This window comes from Schistocerca americana, chromosome 1, assembly GCF_021461395.2.
Source record: "Schistocerca americana isolate TAMUIC-IGC-003095 chromosome 1, iqSchAmer2.1, whole genome shotgun sequence".
Lineage (NCBI taxonomy): Eukaryota > Metazoa > Arthropoda > Insecta > Orthoptera > Acrididae > Schistocerca > Schistocerca americana.
This window is the reverse complement of record NC_060119.1, coordinates 175,521,438-175,531,956: the sequence shown is the minus strand read 5'-3', so window position 1 is coordinate 175,531,956 and position 10,519 is coordinate 175,521,438.

Here is a 10,519-nt window from a genome sequence, read left to right as displayed (position 1 = left end):
CTGAAGAAATTAAACGAAAAGGAGTCCCCAAACGTGCTGCATGTAAACGAAAACTCTTCTCAAAGACGTTTAATAAACCTAGGATACCACCAAAAGGAGATAATGACAACGAAAGAGTGACGAATGTTACTGACGTCTTAACCACCACTTCATGCTCAAGGGATAATAAACTGAGGTCGAATGACAACGAGGAAGAGAGTGAAGAATGTTTATACTCTATGACTTCTCTGAAAGACACTGGATACGGTGTATTAGCTGCGGATGCTGGGCCCACGACACTTGTGCAGGGACAGAAAGTGATGATGACGAGGCTGTCCACACTTGTGTACTATGTGAATGTGAGAGGCCTAAATAAAACGTACTGCCTGATTCTACAATTCGCAGAACCATGTTCCGAAACCTTATCGTCACATGATTTCGTTATTCCAGTCCTTATTTAAGCTTTAGAGATGAATTCATGCTAGTTCCCATCTTACCCCGCATATGGAGCAAGACGGAGAATTGGTAGTTTATGTTTCAAATCGAGATATTTCTAACTAAATTTAACAAGTTTGCAGGTTACTTTGCATGCTCTTGTTATTCAATGGTTAAATAAACAAATGATAATCAAACCTACTTGAATTTGTTTATTTTTTTTCCTTCTGTAAGGGTTTAATGTTAGCTTCCCCATCTTACCCCGCCTTCCCCTACATATCGGTAGCAGGTGCCATTATCCTGCATTTTCGGTGTTACACGTTCTTATTTTCACTCACCATAAGAGTGCTCGTAAGCATCTTATAACATTTCACATCATAAACAGTTTTGGCCAGAAAGAGGAGACTTTACACGTACACATTTCATAAAAACAAGACAAAGACTATACGCGCAGTATATAAGTAACCTGACTAAGAGCTCACAGGCAGTGTCTGCGCTGAAGAAAATAAGTGAAGTTTGTGATCATGCAAGAATCTCAAGTATCCAGAAGGATCTAGAAGTTACTAATAGTCAGATTGATAAAGAGAGGAATTTCCAATTTTAAGAACAGACACAAATTTAAATGAACTGTAATATTTTCAAATATATCACAAGTAAAGGACAGTGCACAGCATGAATTACGTTTGGAAAATATTCGATTCATATGGCGTTTTATGTACATCAGAAGTGGAGCGGAGAGACAGGAAAGGGACAGAAATGATGGTATCAGCTGCATCGGGGCTTTATGTGGAATCGGCGGCGACGAGCGAAAACGTATGTCAGATCATGACTCGAACCTGGGATCTGCTGTTTACTGGGAAGGTGCGTTAACCACTGCGCCATCCAGACTAAATGTTTATTTCAAGTGCACGGACTATCTCGGCACGCTCCCTGGCCGACCCACATTGACACCTGGCGCCATTTATAAGCAGTCCCCATCCGTGCCCTCCACGCTCGCTAATTTTACACTCCCGTCGGTGAATAAAAGACACTGTTCATCTGCACTGAAGGTTGTGGATTCACTGCCCATCGGCACGAATCAGTTATAAGAATGCGTGGGGTCTGTTATTTCTGTTCTCGACCTGTTCACGTAATTCACTGAGTTGTTGGTTGACGACTCGCACGAGTGACTTCTCGTCCATCATATCCTACCCGTGCTCGATTGGAAGAAGGTCCGGAGATCGTGCTGGCCAGGAAAGTTGCTGCACGTCTTATGGAGCACATTGAGTTTCACATACAGTGTGTGGGTGAGCATTATCCGGTACCTGATGAAACAACACATCACCTTCCTCTTACAAGATCGGCAATGGAAGTGGTCTAGCCAACAATCTGCAAGTACCGAATGTTGGGTAGCACACCATAGGCACCAAAGGTGTACGAGAACTGAAACTTATCGCACGCTAGACTATGAGGCCTTGAATGAGTCCAGAGTGCCTTGGACGAATGCACTCTACGAGACAGCGCTCTTCACGACTACGTCATACACACAAATGACCATCCCTTGCATACAAGCAGCATCTGCTTTCATCACTAAATTCCACGGCGCGCCATTCCATCTTCCAAGTGATACCCTGACGGCACCAGTCGAGCTCTGCTCGTCGATGCTGTGGCGTGGGTGGAAGACAGGCTACACCTGTGCGTGCCCGTAGTCCCATTGCCAATAACTGGTTCGCAATCGTTCGTGTTGAAACATCTGGATTCGTAAGCCCTCTTATCTGTGCTATGATAGGTGTGCGATCCGCCACTGATGCCTTTAAAATACGACCATCCTGACGGGCGCATATGCTGTACGGACATCCAGACCGTCGTCTATGCAGGTGAGTATGTTCACACGACCACTGACACGAGAACCATTGCACAACTGACCCAGCACGTTCAACTTGTTTGCCGGTTCTCCTAAAGGACCATTCCGCCACTCGGAAGCCCACAATTAGACCCCTTTCAATTTCGCTCAGGTGACTGTAGGAAGCATGAGTGCTTCTCCTTGGCGTGGTTGCCTGCTTGCTTCACACGTTTCGCCACCTTCTGCATTTGGCTGCGAGCATTCCCTGTTATAGGGTAGACTCAGACGGCGCTCTGGGAGCTATACCACTATGCTCTTTTGGCGGATGTTTCAAAAAAACATTTCGCGTACATCTTTCACTAAACAAAATATGTCATTATATACAGAAACCTTATACCGAGATAAACATTTGATTTACCTGACAAACGCGGAATGTTTATAAAATATGGAAAAAGTGGTATGCTATCAAAAGTGTACATTTAGAAAGCACATTTCTATCATTATACATTTCTGTTTTAGAAATGAATGTACAAATAAAATATAAAATTTCGAAACTTAAATATGTCTTATTATCAATTTCACAACAACGAGACCAGCCTCTTTGTCCATCTAAACTAATACAAATAACAGTAACAGTTCATGTATAGCCTGTAATTACAATGTGTGTCACATAGAAGAGATTTTACTCGACCCATTTTGTTTTTGGTTAGATTGTTGCCATTTCGTTTTCCTGTAAGTCTGTTCTTGGTCATATTAAGTTAACAGCTGAAAAATATTTTACAATTACATTACCATGGAGGGCTGGCATATTCATATAGAAATTGTCTTCAGCCTTTTCGGTATTTGCTGAGGCTCCACATTATCTGTATATTATTTAAAGCGTTAAATAATTTTGCTGAATCATAAGTCTTTTGTTTAACAAGAAATAAGTGTTTTCTTCGTTAGACAGTGAAACTTAACACTAATTCACAAACTTTAAAAAAAGGCACACAGATTTCACCCACTGGAGCACATTTGTAAGCATAAACAAATAAATCATGCTTTTAATATTTGGATGGAAATAAATGTAGAAAATTTTACTGTTGGAGAAGTTTAGCCGAAACTGTCTTTCATCAACAAAAGATGAAAGAAAAGATATGATCAGTAATGAGGCAATAGGGCAAGGAAATGAAAGGGGAGGGTTCAAAATAAACAGACCTGCGTCCGACAGCAACTGTCCAGCATTATAGTTTGGTTGTGGTCATCCCGCTGTAGTAGCGTAAGTAACGTAAGTAACGTTGTTACTGAAATAATATTCTGAAACATAACTCTCGATGCCAGACAAGTGATCCAAATGAACAATAATCTTCAACACATTTTTAAAAGTTGGTAAGGATTAGTACACAACAAGCTAAATCATGTGGAAAGGAAATCTGCATACAGAACAGCAATGCGCTACACGCTGTAGTAAAATGAACTTCAAATTCAATTATAAATTAATGATTTTCAGTTTGACTTCAAATATGTAAATGAAGGGAAGTATTTAGGTAAGATTTGTTAGCAGAACCTCTGATTTGATATATAATGTTTTGTGTATTTCAAGTCAATACATACTACAAGGTATGTATGACAGTTGTGTATTGTGTAATAACGTAACCAGATACCGTAAATTTTGAAATCTTTTTTGTTACTAGTTTTTTCTTTAATTTGGGAAAGTAATTTCAGAGCTATATATTATACCGTAAACTTCCATTTTTACACAGAAGTATGTGACAGAGGAGTTACCAGGCAGCATTAAGAATGCTATCGTTGAGTCAGTGTAATGACACCTCATAACAACAGAATGTACAGAATTGGTGATGTTGATTTTTAACTCTGTGAATGCGAAATGCCTGCTATCATTATTGCATCAAAATATTAGATGTCTAAGAAATGAAAGTAATTAACTACTTACTTACATTGATGAGTCTGAGTCATCAAACCGAGTTGACATGATCTTCCTCTCTAAACATCGTGTTACACGTCATACAGATATTTTCAGTGTTTCTGGATTTAGGTGAGCATCTCACTCTTACAGAGCAGAAATTGTGAAAGGAGGAGTTGCCACATTCATCAGGTATGGTCATAAATTTAAGAACATAGACGTTCACACATTTTACCTAGAGCCGGATATGGAAGCATGCGCAAAAGGAATAGAATTTCATAATAAATCGTTAGGATACATAACCGAGTATTGTTCGACACATGTTTTCCAAAACTAACAATCTGTGTGGTGTGCTACTCCCTTGATGTCTTGTTTCCTTTCGCCCATTGTTTCATTACTTCCACTGTGTTGTTCAGCTTCCTGGCGTCTTCTTTGTCCTCTGTCCCAACCACACTTTTCAAAAGTCGACTTCCCACACTGGTCCGATCTCTCCTCCTTCTCGTATATAGTATGATCCCCAACTGCGTCAACTCATCCCTCAGCTTCTCGTAATTCACATGTATTCTCCTACATATATAGGTAACTCCTTTAAGAACTCCATGATTCTCTGCCTCCTTTCGAAAATTATCAAAGGCTCCCTCTATCCGTCGCACGTCAATTCCTATCCGCCACGCGTTTTAATACCACCTGTATAACCCAGCGATGAGCTGTGATCACCACAACTTCTTGCTTTGCGAGCAGCACTCTCCCTTCCAAGTACTAGCTGCGTAATGCTTCATCTGCGATGAAGACTAGGACCCCGGTTATGACCCACAGCATCTTGTCTCCTGGCGTATCGCACCTGAGGACAGAGATGCACATAAACCTTTTCTTCCCTTTAAATCTCTTATTGCCCCGCTGCAGTTCATTTTGCCTATACTAAATATTATGCTACTCCTACATCTAATATACAGGAAACATAAATATATGCTTATATCCTCGGTCTTGTTCAAATGTGTGTGAAGTCTTATGGGACTTAACTGCTAAGGTCATCAGTCCCTAAGCTTACACACTACTTAACCTAAATTATCCTAAGGACAAACACACACCCATGCCCGAGGGAGGACTCGAACCTCCGCTGGGACCAGCCGTCCTCGATCTTAATCGGTACAGACTTACTATCGCAGCTTCCGCCCATAGCTTCTCGATGATTCCCCTGCACCTTCATTTACACTTTCCCTTACAGGTCTGGCATCCAATTCCTGGGATAACCACTGGACTCTTTCGAAAACGTTTCAAATAGCCCACATGCATAATTGTAGTTCTCGTCTACTAAATCTTGACGTTCATTGATGATATAGTTTCCACAATTTGACGGGGTCCTTGATACATCGTAAAAAAATTTTCGTCTTCTGCTTCACAGTGTAAGAAGTTGATAGCATTATCCATTGGCCAACCTTGTATTGTGGCGTTTTTGCTGCACAGCTCACGACTTCCTCTTACTTTCTTAATGCCCATTTTCATCTCTGGAAATTCCTTAACCAATTCTCCTGTCTTCACCTTTTTAATTTTCAACATATGAGATGGCATTTTACGGCAACATACTGTTTCGTATGGTGACAGTTGTCTATGCGTGGGCTGCTTCAAGCTGTACGCTGAGACCACATTCGCCAAATACATATCTTAACTGCTATGGTGTATGTCGACATAGTGTCATAACATCTTCCCTGTACTTCTACGCACCCTTTACGTTCTCCCATTAGCCTGATGACTCGTACTTTGTTCCTTCACACGTAGCAGCTTACACAGTTCCTTGAACAAATCCGACGTACAGTTGGTTCCCTGATCCGTTATTGTTTCAGGTATCCCGAACTTCAGTACCCAATTTTTTATTGGCGTTTGTGCCACTGTTGCTGCCTGTTGGTTTGATACTGCGACAATTTCCACGTATCTCGGAAAATGATCTATAATGGTGAGTACGAATTTATTCCCTGCTGGTTTTTTGTTGAAAGGACCTAAAACATCATTCCCGAGATATTCACATGGGGCTAGTGCTTCAGGTAATCTCTGCAATGGTACCCTTGATCGGCACAAATTCTATGTACACTGTACAGAATTCCTTACATACTGGCTCATATCCATCTTTCTGTTCTTACCTCAATATCTCTCTGTTACTTTCCTGTTGGTTACCTTACATCTTCCATGACTTGCTAATGCGTGATGATGTGTCTCCTGTTGCATTCTGTTCCTCAGTTTTGCTAATACTACTACTTGTGATCTCAACTTGGTCTCTATGCACAGCAACCCATCTTGCATACAAAACTGTGGTTACACTAGTCATCTGTCTTCTGCACTATTTGCCACTCGTTAAGCTCATTACCACCTACTTACAGCTCTGCAACGTTCCTACTTAACCCGTAAGTATTCCCATGTTTCCTTCCTTCAATTACACCACCCATCACGTCAACCTACAAGACGGGTCCTTCATCCTCACCAAGCGCTTCAGAGAGGCATGATCCGTTATCACTTTTTCCCATAGAGATAACATTTCAAGTAGATGATTCCCTCTGTGAGGCTCAACATCTCTTTTTCCATCGTGGAGTAATACCTCTCTGCTGAGTTCATTCGATACGCTATATGTCCTCTATTTTCTGTAACAACACACATCCAAGTGCACGGCTGGGTGTATCGCATAACAGAATGGGTCCCTCAGTGAAATCTGGAAACAACAAGGTCGGACTTGATTTCAAAGCTTCTTTCAGTTATTCAGGACCACGCTGAAAGTCCTCTGACCAAACAAATTTTGAATTTTTCTTCAGTTACGTTCCGGAAATATCCGCAAATCCCTTTACGAATTTTCAGTAACAATTTGAGACTCCAAGGAATGGTTGTAGTTCCATCACTGACTCAGCCACAGAAAAATCACGTATATCTATAATCAATCTCGTGGTCTGTCTTAACCCTCTCCTACCAAGGCATGCTACCTCTTCCAAAACAAATTTGCACTTTTCTGTTATCAACGTTAAATTCACTGCCTTCAATCTCAGGAATATTATCCTCAAACTTTGTATAGGCAGTTCCATGCCACTTGCATAGATGATTATATCATCAGAAGTAGCAAGCACTGACATGGTTTCAGTTCTCTGAGAAACACGTCTAACAATCTCTGAAACATCGCAGGTGCGTTCTTTAATCCTAAAGGTACCCTACTCTACAGATAATGATATCACGGTGAAGTAAATGCTATTTTTGGTGGATGTACTGGAGTGACGTCTAGCTGATGGTAGCCACCCCTTAAATATGTTGTTGTTGTTGTTGTGGTCTTCAGTCCTGAGACTGGTTTGATGCAGCTCTCCACGCTAATCTATCCTGTGCAAGCTCCTCCATCTCCCAGTACCTACTGCAACCTCTATCCTTCTGAATCTGCTTAGTGTATTCATCTCTTGGTCTCTATACGATTTTTACCCTTCACGCTGCCCTCCAATGCTAAATTTGTGATCCCTTGATGCCTTAGAACATGTCCTACCAACCGATCCCTTCTTCTAGTCAAGTTGTGCCACGAACTTCTCTTCTCCCCAATCGTATTCTATACTTCCTCATTAGTTACGTGATCTACCCACCTAATCTTCAACATCCTTCTGTAGCACCACATTTCGAAAGCTTCTATTCTCTTCTTGTCCAGACTATTTATTGTCCATTTTTCACTTCCATACATGGCTACACTCCATACAAATACTTTCAGAAACGACTTCCTGACACTTAAATCTATACTCGATGTTAACAAATTCCTCTTCTTCAGAAACGCTTTCCTTGGCATTGCCAGTCTACATTTTATATCTTCGCTACTTCGACCATCATTAGTTATTTTGCTCCCCAAATAGTAAAACTCCTTTACTACTTTAAGTGTCTCATTTAGAAATATAATTCCCTCAACATCGCCCGACTTAATTAGACTTCATTCCATTATCCTCGTTTTGCTTTTGTTGATGTTCATCTTGTATCCTCCTTTCGAGACACTGTCCATTTCGTTCAACCGCTCTTCCAAGTCCTTTGCTGTCCCTGATAGAATTACAATGTCATCGGTGAACCTCAAAGTTTTTATTTTTTCTCCATGGATTTTAATACCTACTCCGAATTTTTCTTTTGTTTCCTTTACTGCTTGCTCAATATACAGATCGAATAACATCGGGGAGAGGCTACAACCCTGTCTCACTCCCTTCCCAACCACTGCTGCCCTTTCGTGACCCTCGATTCTTATAACTGCCATCTTGTTTCTGTACAAATTGTAAATAGCCTTTCGCTCCCTGTATTTTGCCCCTGCCACCTTTCGAATTTGAAAGAGAATATTCCAGTCAACATTGTCAAAAGCTTTCTCTAAGTCTACAAATGCTAGAAACATAGGTTTGCCTTTCCTTAATCTTTCTTCTATGATAAGCCGTAAGGTCAGTATTGCCTCACGTGTTCCAACATTTCTACGGAATTCAAACTGATGTTCCCCGAGGTCGGCTTCTACAAGTTTTTCCATTCGTCTGTAAATAATTCGTGTTAGTATTTTGCAGCTGTGACTAAAACTGATAGTTCGGTAATTTTTACATCTGTCAACACCCGCTTCCTTTGGGACTGGAATTATTATATTCTTCTTGAAGTCTGAGGGTATTTCGCCAGTCTCGTACATCTTGCTCGCCAGATGGTAGAGTTTTGCTCTCCCAAGGCCGTCAGTAGTTCTAATGGAATGTTTTCTACTCCCGAGACCTTTGGAGAAAAGAGAGCCACTTGTATGAATATCAAGAGCTCAGATGGAAACCCAGTTCTAAGCAAAGAAGGGAAAGCAGAAAGGTGGAAGGAGTATATAGAGGGTCTATACAAGGGCGATGTACTTGATGACAATATTATGTAAATGGAAGAGGATGTAGATGAAGATGAAATGGGAGATACGATACTGCGTGAAGAGTTTGACAGAGCACTGAAAGACCTGAGTCGAAACAAAGTCCCGGGAGTAGACAACATTCCATTAGAATTATTGACGGCCTTGGGAGAGCCAGTCCTGACAGAACTCTACCATCTGGTGAGCAAGACGTATGAGACAGGCGAAATACACTGAGACTTTAAGAAGAATATAATAATTCCAATCCCAAAGAAAGCAGGTGTTGACAGATGTGAAAATTACCGAACTATCAGTTTTAGTCACAGCTGCAACATACAAACACGAATTCTTTACAAAACGAATGGAAAGACTGATATAAGCCGACTCGGGGAAGATCAGTTTGGATTCCGTAGAAATATTGGAACACGTGAGGCAATACTGAACTTACGACTTATCTTAGAAGAAAGATTAAGGAAAGGCAAACCTACGTTTCTAGCATTTGTAGACTTAGAGAAAACTTTAGACAATGTTGACTGGAGTACTGTCTTTCAAATTCTAAAGGTGGCAGGGGTAAAATACGGGGAGGGAGAGGCTATTTACAATTCGTACAGAAACCAGATGTCAGTTATTAGAGTCGAGGGGCATGAAAGGGAAGCAGTGGTTGGGAAGGGAGTGAGACAGGAGTGTAGCCTCTCCCCGATGTTATTCAATCTGTAAATCGATCAAGCAGTAAAGGAAACAAAAGAAAAATTCGGAGTAGGTATTAAAATACATGGAGAAGAAATAAAAACTTTGAGGTTCTCTATCAGAGACAGCGAAGGACTTGGAAGAGCAGTTGAACGGAATGGACAGTGTGTTGAAAGGAGGATATAAGATGAACATCAACAAAAGCAAAACGAGGATAATGGAAAGTAGTCGAATTAAATCGGGTGATGTCGATGGAATTATATTAGGAAATGAGACACTTAAAGTAGTAAAGGAGTTTTACTATTTGGGGAGCAAAATAACTGATGATGGTCGAAGTAGAGAAGATATGAAATGTAGACTGGCAATGGCAAGGAAAGCGTTTTTGAAAAAGAGAAATTTGTTAACATCGAGTATAGATTTAAGTGTCAGGAAGTCGTTTCTGAAAGTATTTGTATGGAGTGTAGCCATGTATGGAAGTGAAACGTGGATGATAAATAGTTTGGACAAGAGGAGAATAGAAGCTTTCGAAATGTGGTGCTACAGAAGAATGCTGAAGATTAGATGGGTAGATCACATAACTAGTGATGAAGTACTGATTAGAATTGGGGAGATGAGGAGCTTCTGGCGCAACTTGACAAAAAGAAGGGACCGGTTAGTAGAACATGTTCTGAGGCATCAACGGATCACAAATTTAGCAGTGGAGGGCAGCGTGGAGGGTAAAAATCGTAGAGGGAGACCAAGAGATGAATACACTAAGCAGATTCAGAAGGATGTAGGTTGCAGTAAGTACTGGGTGATGAAGAAGCTTGCACAGGATAGGGTAGCATGGAGAGCTGTATCAAACCGGTTT